The sequence below is a fragment of the Eschrichtius robustus genome, chromosome 6 (genome assembly GCF_028021215.1).
Source record: "Eschrichtius robustus isolate mEscRob2 chromosome 6, mEscRob2.pri, whole genome shotgun sequence".
Classification (NCBI taxonomy): domain Eukaryota; kingdom Metazoa; phylum Chordata; class Mammalia; order Artiodactyla; family Eschrichtiidae; genus Eschrichtius; species Eschrichtius robustus.
In genome coordinates, this window is record NC_090829.1 from 72378226 (window position 1) to 72391115 (window position 12890).

General features: G+C 37.1%; 1 protein-coding gene across 5 annotated transcripts in view; it reads right to left on the bottom strand.

Annotated features, from left to right (window-relative positions):
* ATP13A3 (ATPase 13A3) overlaps positions 1–12890 on the bottom strand; it is an 80359-nt gene that overhangs the window by 64104 nt on the left and 3365 nt on the right. The gene's annotated exons all lie outside the window — the stretch shown is intronic.

Here is a 12890-nt window from a genome sequence, read left to right on the forward strand (position 1 = left end):
ATTTCCAAAGTAGGTAATTTTATGAGGTGAATTAGGGAATGGTCTGCCACTCAAGTAAAACCTCAAGCAAAGTAAACTCTGAATAAATATTTTTAATTTAATCTTTTACTTCTGTTGGTATTTGCCAACTTCAGGGAGACTGAAGTTAAAAAACTAAAATTAAAAATGTACTATTCAATATTTGCAAAACTAAATAAGTATTAAAAATTCTCAAATGATATTTTTTATAAGTTTGGAACATGTACTTCTTAAGTTTTAAAAATTAAAACTGCACTAAAACTTTTGGGCTACCTTGTACTGTTGAAAAACAAAATGAATCATCCCACTTTATTTTGTAGTTCTAGGTTTTTTCCTGAGAATTAAACATACCTATACATATTAAATAAAGATTTGATAAACACACCTTTCAGGACCACAAAGCAAAGGGTGTTTTAAAGCTTCTGAAGTATAAACAGCAATACCAGCATTCTGTATTATTTCATCAATATTTCAATCAATATTATTTCATTGTCAAATTTGTAGCATCCACAGCAATTAAGATGACCTTCCGCAATTCAAAAGCAGTTCTACCTTTACAACTGAAATAAAATGCGCCCTATTAATATAAAATCCTAACTCTACTCACTGTCCAACCTTAATTTTAATATCTATACAAATATTTGTGTAAAAAGAATGAAAAACTCTCCATCTCCCAACAACAGTAACCGAATTGTGACAACTTTATGAGAGCAAAACTTAACACTTCAAGTCAGCTCCTAACAATAAGAATGACATAATATAATTTAATGAATACATGGAAATTTTACGAGGATACCAGCTAAATCTTAACAAAGCTCTACTCAATACCCATTTTATCACTTCCCATCTTGAACTTTCTCTTATAATACATGCTTTTGTTTCTGTGTTTAGGCTTAAGGAAGACCATTGTATCCAATATACACCAAACTAAAACTGTATTTACATTTGTAAAATGCAGTCTTTGTATAATTATTTTTTTTTGTAAGTTACAAAACAATGTGATAGCTGTAACAAAATAAGTTATAATTAGGAAAGATAATGCAATTTTCTGTCTTAGGGTCAATTCAAGAACATTAAGAGTCATAACCTAACCTGCACTATAACATACGTGCATACATTTTTATCACTTTTATTATATACGCTATTTAAACAAAGAAATCAACCCATTATTCAGAGAAACCCCATGTGGTAAGACTATCATTAGACAAAATAATGGCTTTGAGTATTACAGTCAATTGTATAGTATTTAATCAGTAAAAACTGGGAGAGGGCACCTTTGGACTCACAAATGGTATCTATGCTTTATTCTCATTATAAAAAAAGGAAATGAGTAAAACATATAATTTATATACAGCATAATTAAGTTTGCATAATTAATTAAGTTTGTCTACTTAATATGAATGAGAGATTTTTTCATTTATTCAAGTTACTTTGATCTTAAAACGTTTATACTTCCCCTTAAACCTTCCTCATGTATGTGACTTTCTAAAACTCCATACGCAAGGACTGAGAGTTATGAAAGTATTATAATTGCTAGATTGATTTCAAAATCTTACCATCTATTATGAAAAATGCTACAGCAGACACCTGAAAGTAGTAGAAAGGCTCACTGTGATAAGACCAGTCCTAAAGAGTGAATATTCAAAACTGGCAGAACCAAAAAGGCCTCAAAAGAAAACTGGCACCCACCCCTAAGACAACCAAAGGCTGAATATATCTGTAAATTGGTGACATAACTATCAGGGGTAACAGTGTGTCAGGATGGGAATGAGGGAGACTTTCGTGTTCTTTGAATGCTTTCAGCATCTATGTGCAATAATATTTTTAAATAGTTAAAGAAAGAAAGGAAGGAAAGAAGACTGAGCGTATGTACAGAATTCTAATTCTACCACACATGGCCAACTGTGGGCCTGAACTTGTAGGAATCTCCAGATGGTCTCTATCAGACCATTCCACTCTCTTTGCCTGGGTCACACTCTTATTGTTATTTTACCCCAGACAACGTAAAGTAGCCATTTTGAAGGCTCCTTTAACAAGCATATTTCAAGAAAGCTACAGTTAGCTATTTTTTTTTTTGTCTCCTCCATATTTTGGCTCCACTGAGGAAAAGTACTAGCCAGTGATACAGCATAAGCAACAGCAAATTCTAAATTATTTTATCAAACTAATTCATCTATAAGTATTAAGTGAGCATATATGCCATGTTCACTACTATACTAGGAACAGTAGGAGATATACAACTTTATCCCAAAATACAAACAAAAAACAAAAACAAATGAAAAGAGTACACAACTCAAGAATCAGCTTCAACTTGTTCTTAAATGTCAATTAATTCAACATGAACTGTTTTGCAAGTTCCTTCACCCATCTTGGTTTCAACTTCTCCACTAAAATGAGACGGTTGTAATATTGGGTTGGCCAAGAAGTTTGTTCGGGTTTTTCTGTAACATTTTACGGCAAACCCGAACGAACTTTTTGGCCAATCCAATAACTCATGATTTATTCCAACCATGAAAGTTTCTGAGCTACACAAGTATCGCCTGTGTATATAGCCTTCTCTTGCACTCTTTCACCACTAGGTGACGTTCCAACATTGGTAAGAAAAGAGGCTGACAGTTTTCACAAGCCTTAGCAAGGCAATCACTGATCAAGAATGATTAAAGGTAAGAAATTTTATATAGTTTTTTTTAGTACCAATGGAAATACTAATAAGAGAAAGTAGGAGTTGCCTATAATAGAACTTCTGTTTCATGTGTCTCAATGGAAAAATAAGACATGGCAATAAACATAAAACATATGATAATGGGAGGGAAAGGCAGGCAGGTATATTATTCCCTTTGTAAAGATTACTGCCAAATTCACAATCATCTGAAACTAGAATTTAGGGATCTTACAATGCTGTAGAACCAGGGAGGGGGGAAAACAGTAACAATTAAAGAGCACATGATCCTATTAGAAAACAAGGTGAGGTAAAGTATGAAATTACGTGATAAAACATTATTTGCCTATTAAATTGGCACACACACACAAAAAGAGCACCTTTATACACTGCATCTGTACTAGCTTTTTGGAAAGCCAACTGACAGTATACAAATATTTAAACCTCCTACATACTTTGATCCAACAATCCCAATTAGAAATCCATGTCACATGTACCTATACATGTATGTTACCACTAACAGTTTCTTCAAATTCCTCTCTGCACTGTTAGACTTATGAAATAGACTATAAAAGTTTTGTGCTTTTTTTTTTTCTTTAGGGGTGAAAGTGGGTACTTACAAACAAACAAGCCTAGCTGAAACAAATGAGAGTATTTTAAAACACGCACAAAAGAAATTGTGTGCCATGGGCATTTAATACAATAGGAATTGACAAATCAAGAGTTCTAATAACAGGGTCCAGCGGTTAAGAATCCACCTTCCAATGCAAGGAACATGGGTTCAATCCCTGGTCAACCCTGGTCGGGGAACTAAGATCCCACATGCCGCAGGGCAACTAGGCCCGCGAACCACAACTACTGAGCCCGTGTGCTCTGGAGCCCACGCGCCACAACGAAAAGCCCGTGCACCGCAACGAAGATCCCGCATGCCGCAACTAAGACCCAACGCAGCCAAATTAATTAATTGATTAATTAATTAATCAATTAATTAATTTTACAAAAGAGTTCTAATAACAACTGCATAAATAAACCAAATTGTTTGTTTGTGCCTAAGTCCCCAAACTAAAAGTTACACTTTTAGGGGTAAGGGATTAAGAGGTACAAATTATTACGTATAAAGTAAGTTACAAGGGTATATTGTATAACATGGGGAATATAGCCAATATTTTATAATAACTATAAATGAAGTATACTCACTATATTGAATCACCATATTGTACATCTGTAACATATAATATTGTACGTCAACTATACTTCAACTAAAAAAGTTACACTTTTCAGAGGTAAGGTAAGGGTTTTTGTTAATATATACATGAATGTTTCTTCCATTTTAATGCAAATTAGTGACTATTTCTTCTAAAATGTAATGCTGTTAATCCAATCCCTAATAACTTGTTTGACATTTCAATCAGCAATTTAAAAGATGGTCTTTGAAATCTAAAGATTCATTAATTCTAAGACTCGTATTTTCCACATTTTAGCATAGTTAAAATTGGGATGTAACTTATAGAAGAAACCTTACTGCTTCAGTTGACAGGTAACCGTGGTGATGCAGTGATCAATGCATGCACACACTCAAAGCTGGTGTCAACTGTTTATGGCATTGTCATTACAGTTGAGTAAAGTGCATTATTGGCAGTACAATGCTGAGTTTAAATTGATTATTAAAAATATTCAAAAAGATTATACTGTAGTTGCATATTGAAACAAAAAGTAATCATTTGCACAGAAAAGTATCAAAATGGAGCAGCAGAGTGGAAAGGAAGAACTAGGATCAGAAGGGGTGGGGGGATAGGGAAGAGTAGATAGAGAAGGAAAAAAAAAGAGGGAAGAACAGAAGAACTTTCCAGAGAATTATACTTCTAAATCTTCAGTATGTTAAGGAGTCACACATAGACTACAGATATGTTCATTTTTCTTATAACAACAAACTCCAAAATAATTTTTCTTCACTAACTCAGCATATATCACTTCAGGATTATTGTATTATGCTTACAAGAAAACAAAATTAGTTTTACTCATGATCTATACTACAGTATGGTTCACATTTCATTTTTCCAAACATTATAAAGGCTCAACCTCAAAGAAGCACAAAATCACCAGGAAACCATTTTGTACAAAAAGTACAATCCTGCAAATTTCCAATTACAACTGATAGGCACTTGGATCAGCTTTTTTCAATTACGTGAAATTTTTTTCCACTTTACTCCTTTTTCCCCAATTTGAAACTTACTCATGCTGATTCAGCATAGAACGGAAGTATAAAGGCCTTAACATCTTCATTCAGCAAATATTTCAATAATACAGAACTTTAAATTGCTATTGAAGAGGATAACGGCCTTACTCATGGTACAACCATCACAGAAATCTAAACTTCCTCATTTCCTATGGTCATTCTATAAACCACTATTCAGGATTAAAAAAAAAAAAAATTAATGTATTTGGGTCCTATGTCAACCGTAATAATAGTGACTGACATTTGTAAAGGGATTTTTAGTTTACAAAATATTATCTATTTACCAGTTTTCAATCAATACTGTCTTTTAAAAACAGGAAAAAAAATAATCTTCACTGAACTAAGATTAGCATTTTTCACTTTCCCTAGAAAGTCAAGCACGGGGTGACTTTATACCGAAAAGCCTTACCAACAAATTAATGTAGACAGCACCATCCATTTTCCAAAAATTCATTTGAAAGCAGCATGTACTTGAAATACACGCTTTCATACGGAAAACAGCGTAGGTTCCTAAGACAGCCCACAAATGACCTTTTTACCTCTCACAATGCTGCTGAATTCTACTTCATATTACACTAGCCTGGGTGTTGAGGGAAGTAGCCAGGTTACCAAGCCTCTACTTCCTCTGTCCACTTCTTAATTATTAATATTCCCCAAGCGTCTACTTCCTCTGCCTACTTCTTAACTATGAATTCCTCTATGCTTCTCTCTCTGTAACAATGTCATGGGCAAAGGGCGGCACCACTGGCCCATCTACAGTGGCAACCACCAATCAGTATTGTCAGCACTGCTCTCTCAGGAGCTCCAGACCCACGGATTCAAACATCTACGGTCCATGTTTGCAGACAGCTAAATTCAAATGGCTGTTTCATCTTTCTTCCAAAAACCTGCCCTCCCACCTGCTGCTGCCACTACCAATTCCCTCTACTCCTTTAACGAATAGGACTTGCCTAAAAAGCCATGCCAGGAATTTGGAAGTCATCCTAGACTCCTTCCTATCCCACACCTTCTACATCCATCTGGGCACTAAGTCTTACCATTCCTACCTTTCTCAAACCCACCTCACCCCACCCTATCTGCACTGGCATGCCTCACCTTGGGTCCTGATCCCCTCTCCAGTCTCCCTCATTCTAATCAATATACGAACCTGATGTGATCGTTTCTCTCTGCTTAAAATTTCAAGAGCTTCCTATTGTCTGCAGCAGCATTTCCCAACTGGTAAAAGTCCCTCCAAAATAAAAAAAATTTAAAGGCATTGCCTGCTCATATAAATTGAAGAAAAGTACTGCATTAAACAAAGTTAAGTAGCCCTCTTACCAGCAAGACTTTGGAAAGTCTTACAACACACAATACTATTATGTGTTTGCCTACCAGGGAAACTGGGGCAAAAGAGAGACCCAACTGGGCTCCAAAGACAAAGTCACAACTAATTGGGAGACACATAAAATCCTTCAGAACCTGGCCCTGCCTAGTTGTCAACACCATCTTCCATTCATTAATGGTTATTATTCACCTCCTACAAACCTTACATCCCATCTATACAGAACACAACTTGCAGTTCCTCAAAGAGCCCTACTGATTCCTGATTCCATTCTTTTATATACATCGTTCCTTCTGCTAAGAATGCCGTTCCCTAGCTTAGGCTGGCTGAAGCTCCTGCTGGTCCTTCCAGCCCCTGGTCAATTATCTTCTCTACTAACCTTTGATTGTCCCTTCCACCCCACAGCAGACTTGTCCCACCTCTGTCCCTCCTCTACACGTGTCAGAGCAGTCAGCACTTGTCTCACAATATTGGGCTTACAGACTAAAAACAGACTTAAAGTTGGGAAGCAGGCCAGCACCCAGCAACATAGCTGACTGAGTCAGAAAGGGCAAGACAGGAGGTGAGTGTGAAGAAGGGGTAAAATCTTTCCTTTTTCTGGGCAAAATTTCCAACAAAGTAAATTTTGTTTTTGCCCTGCTCCCACACCTCATCCCTATGCCCCTTTCCCTTTCCTGACTCTCCCAATACCCTCTCCCCAGGTCCTTAGTGACCTCACCTAACCCTACACAACCGCCGCCACAAGACTATGCTCATCAGTATCAACTACTTCCTCGTCCAGTTCATCAAGAGTTATTCTGTTCAGAAGTTAATACATAAATGGGTTACAGCTTCTCAAAGCTGGCAAATCTAAGATGACTCTCTAGGCAACAATTTTTTTTTTTTTTTTTTTTGGGCTGCACCATGAGGCATGCAGGATCTTAGTTCCCTGACCAGGGGTTGAACCCGTGCCCCCCTGCAGTGGAAGCGTGGAGTCCTAACCACTGGACAGCCAGGGAAGTCCCCAAAATATTTTTTCTTTAAGCATGAAGGAGATACAGGGAGTGGGCATTACAGTTCTACCACTCAGAGAGGTTGGCCCATAAAAGTCTGGGAGTCCTCCTGACTGAGTCTCCCTGCTGCCCAGGAGCAGCAGTGGGCACTACTGGCAGAGACAGATGGAGCTGGTGCTATGGCAATCCTACGGATCACCCATTCTTTTTGGATTGAAAAGTTTTATTTGTTTTAGAGACCAGTGATGGTCAATTTTTCATTATTATGGACAGAAAGTCTCACCAACATGGTCACCGATGAACTTAAAACAGTGCCTCTATCCTAACCAAGTAATATCTTAAAATCCAACCCTAGACCATTGTTTGATTTAGGAAAATGCAAATTAATTGAGAAAACCAACATGTTGCCCAAGTAACCTTAATATTTCAAAATAAATCTGTAAATATCAAATTAGCATTCTAGAAAGAATCAGTATGGTTTATCACTACTTCCTATTTCATAAAAAATCATTTGATAGAATGTCATTGTCTACACGTGCCAAGTACGTGCTAAATGTTGGAGATTACAAAGATTAAATTTCTAACCTCAAGAAGCCAAACCTAGGCTAGACAAGTAAGCAAACATATCAAAGCGGTTGCACACTGCAGTAAAGTGCGTATCATGCGAGCACTGGGAGCAGGGAGAGGCACTGGGAGCAGGGAGAGGCACGGGGAGGGAGAAAGAGGCAGGCAAGGGACAGAAAAGTCTTCAGAGAAGAACTCTCCCTTGATCTAAGACCTCACGGGTGTGAAGTTCATCAAGCAAACAAGCAGTAAAAAGAGGGGAAATAAGAGAGAGATGGAATCCAAGTAGAGGAATTACCATATGCAGAAGTGCTAAGGTGAGAAATCCCAGAAAATGTCAGGAATACAAGTTACTTGAACTAGCTGGAGCACAGGATGGCCTCTGGGGAATGGCTGGAAATGGAGCTAAAAAAGATGGAACAGAATCAGATTATGATGAAAGACCTTGTTTGATAAAGATATGGATTAACTTGTACGTGATGGAGATTCTGAACTTTTCTCAACTGAGAGACCCAAGGCCATGCGAAGGGGCCACATTCCCAAAGAATACAATCTGAATGGTGTACAAAGCAGCAGTTCTGTGTTCCTTTGTTAGACTGTTTACCTCCAAGAAGGCAGAACTCACTCATCAACATATACCCAGCATCTAGCCCTGTGCTTGGCACAGACAGGAACTAAAAAAGTATCCGATAGTTAGATGTGCCAACACAATCTTAGGGCTCAAATAAGAGGCCCTAACCCAGCCTCGTTCCTTACTGCCTATAAAACTCACAACTCTTATGCTCTACAACAATTGGTAATTGCCACAACTTTTAAAGTAACATGGGGAAAGGTATGGGCTGCACCAGAGATTAGAAAGGATTTTGGGAAAACACACACTAAGATGTTTTTGAACCTAACAAAATTAAGCAGTTTTTCTACTCTTCTCACCAAAAACTGAACAGAAAACAACTGTGGGTTAGCTCAAAATTATTCACCAACTAACTCTAAGACAGTGGTGATAACTATAAAAAGTATATTTTTATATAGGACCCATGGAATAAAAATCTATTTTAACTAACAATTTGCTAGACTAGTCTTTCAGGCAATTAAGTGCTACTCAGGCTACTTGCCTGCAGTACTTTACATTCCACTTCGTAAACTGAATTATATTATGATAATTAGCATGTACGTAAGAACTCCATCTCAGGTGCTTGGGAAAACAATAAGGAAAAAATATTTGGTCTACGAAGAACCAGTGACTACATTTAAAGAAATCAATCCAAAGGCCAGAGAAGTAAAACAAAATTTCAAGACTTCTTTTTAAAGAAAATATGTAGACACATTTTACTAACCAGAGTTTCTAAATGAAAATAAGGGAACATAAAATCCTATTAAATAAACATAATTAAACATATTTTTAAATTTTATGATGCAGCCAGGGAGAGAGACAACAGGTAACATTCACACAGAGGATGGGGGAAAAAGAGACTGCAAACACACCCAGAGACATCAAGATAAAAATATACGTCAAATGTACATTAGAGACCCATGAAATTAACATCTTGAGCTCTATAGGATGTTGCTACCAAAGATGCAAAATCATGGTATTTTTGCTATAAAAGCCTGAATTAAACAGTATGTCATTATTGCCTGCTGCTCCAGTTGAGAAAAAGCAATCCTCAATCACAACCCACACACACACTCTCTCATGACACACAGATACACACAGGAGTGTGACTTGTTTTGAATATGTTAAATGTTATTAAACTAACAAATAACAGTAATTTACCAATTACTGAGCCTCTTATCCTCACAATTCTCTGTTTTATTATCTCCATTCAGCAAATGAAGAAACTAAATAGGGTGAAGGGACTACAGAGCTAGTAAGTGATGAGGCTGTAATTCAAAATCACTTGTATATGGCTCTGAGGCCACATTTTAACCAATACACATGCCCTCTCCCAGGGCATATGACTGTTAAATCTTTAGTCACCATAACATTTCTTTAACGACTGGTGTTTTCTTACTGTGCTATCCCCAGAGTGATATTTAAGTTCAAATACTTTAAATTTCATGGAAAACATTAACAACTTACATAGTTGTTTTTAAATAAGGCAAATCTTGCTAGCAGTAAGGAGACATTAACTCTTAAAAACACTGATAGGGCTTCCCTGGTGGCACAGTGGTTAAGAATCCGCCTGCCAATGCAGGGGACACGGGTTCGAGCCCTGGTCCAGGAAGATCCCACATGTCATGAAGCAACTAAGCCTGTGTGCCACAACTACTGAGCCTGCGCTCTAGAGCCCCCGAGCCACAATTACTGAGCCCACGTGCCACAACTACTGAAGCCCCCGCGCCTAGAGCCCGTGCTCCACAACGAGAGAAGCCACCGCAATGAGAAGCCCGCGCACCGCAACAAAGAGTAGCCCCCACTCGCTGCAACTAGAGAAAGCCGGGAGCAGCAACAAAGACACAACACAGCCAAAACAAAAAAAACAAAAACAAAACAAACAAAAAAACAAACAAAAACAAAAAACACTGATAGTAGCTGAATATCCACCTAGAATTATAAAAAGTACCAACAGTGCCCCAATAATCCCAACTTTATTACCTAGCCCTTTAATTATGCTAGGTTTTTTGTGTGGTATAAAACACCCAGTATAACCCTAGGGAAATAGCAGATTTTCCTAAACACCTAATTTCTTTCTCCATTATTCACACTGTGGAATCACATCACATATGGATTTAATTACAATTCAACTATCTGTGCTGCAAGAAAAAAGAAAAACAAGAGGGAAAAATACTCTAAATAATGGCAGCAGGACGCTTGCCCTCACATCCTTGTCCCAGAGTGAGCATGCAACGGAGACTAAATCTGGTGTTCCTTGGTCAATCCAAAGCACATAACCGATTATGATTCCAGAAAAAAGTAACCTATATTAATAGCTGAAGAAAAAACTAGCTGTGAGAATTGAAAAACCATGTCAGTTAACCAGTTTTCAAACTGGTGCCTTCCTAAATGACTTTTTCATGGGTAATTTTGACTACACAGGATTTTTACCTTAAATGAGAATGCAGGCCCAAAGCCCCTACATAAAAGGGGATTTCATTTTACTCAGCTGTTTAGATCAGAAAGAATTAGGAACCAAAATACTTGTCTTTTATATATCAAAGTAAGTTACTAACATATTTTTCATCCTATTTTACAAATGGGAAAAATAAAGCAATAGGGATGCTGTAAAGAAGCCATGCTAGACACATATGTGGGAGCTGTTCCATGACTTATTTTAAAATAAACTAAAAATGTAATAGAAGTCTGTCAAGTGATCAAAATCAATCCTTTAAAGTTGGTTCTCAATAAGAAAAAAAAAACAAAAAACCACAAAACATACATTGAGTTTTGCGATGTGCTATTACTTCAGAGTACAAACTAAAGACAAGGGTGAAAAGAACACCCAACTAATAGAAAGCTTCTCCTTTACCAACATGCTGTCACTTACCTCTCCAGACATCAGTTTCCTTTTCTATAAAAAGAAGGGGCTAGTCTAAATAACCTACAACCACTCAGCATTATTATTTTCCAATCTCATACCTCCTTATTTCAATGTCCAACTCATAAAATCCTTTGTGAAAAAAATAAAAAAACAACCAAAAAAATAGGAGTCAATTAATCTAGCTTGCTATCACTGAGGCAGACCTGTCTTTCACCTCATCACCCAACAACAGATATAAATAACTTTTATTAATAATTTCTGAGAAAGATTATATAGATATCAGCTTGTTCCACATCATGTAATCAAGAAATTCTACTTTACAGTTAACTCACTTTTCCTGGAAATTATGCTTCTAATCTAACTAGTATCTGAGTGTCATTGGATATATATTTTTTTATTTTGGCCACGCTGTGCTGCTTGTGGGATCTTAGTTCCCAGACCAGGGATCGAACCCGGGCCCCGGGCAGTGTAAGCTCAGAGTCCTAACCACTGGACCTCCAGGGAATTCCCTCAATGGGTTATTTAAAAGCAAGATCCACAGCGAGTAAGTGAAAGAGTCAACAAGAGAGAAATTTTGATTAAGAGATTAATTACAAAAAAAAAAAGAGGTTAATTACAACTCACTTCATTCATCCCATCTTACATACAAAAAAACAGACTTCAAACACAGGGTACTACTTTCTTCTTGCATCCTCAGCTCATACTAGCGTTAGTGGCCTTTGGTGATAGGTAAGGTAAAAGATGCATTTTCACCTGTAACTTCAAAGATACGTGCCTCTGGGAAGCTCCATTTTCATAAATCTATGTGGACTCTTCCCGTGGGGAGACACATACATAAGGTACATAAGTCCTTTTTTAATTTGGACAGTCTCAAAGTTTGCTATTTGAGTTAATATTTTACCATCTCAGACCTAGCAAAGGCCCCAATACAAGCCTGTGGGTTGAAGATATTACAAGGTCTGGTGTTGGGATAGCTCTCTGGAGAGGTGGTCTATGGAAACTCTTCAGCAATCCTCATCCTCAACTTTCCTCTGTCTCAGATATTTGATTATTTGGACAGCTCTCCCTTTCCTTCATTCCACTTTTCTCCCTTCTTACTGAGGACCAAAAACTCATTTTCAACTCACCATTATAACAGTGATCGTTTCTTCCAGTTACCATTTATTCATAACATTTCACATTACCTCTATTTTTAATCTTACTAATACACATGTTTTTAACTCAATTTTTATAATTACTAGTTACCATTAACTTCAGGACATTCTACCTTGTAACTGATACATACTTTTCTCCAGAGTAAACAAGCCTAGAACTTTTTACTTTTTAACCTAAATCTTAAAATATGTAGCCCAATCCTGATCCTCTCTCATTTCTCTACTCTCAAAATACGAAGAGCAACAACATTAAAGTAAGACTGTAATGATCATTTCCTTGCTTCTTGCTTGTTACCTGGACTAGTTAAGTGGGTTAATTAGAATACGGTTTTGATGACTACAGATTTACTCTCTCCAACAGGCCAGTTGGCTTCATTTCACACTGAAAAACTATGTTCTAAAACCAAAGACTAAATTCCATCAGCTAACTCTTAGATCCAGATTTAACCGGATGAGCTATAGAGCACATT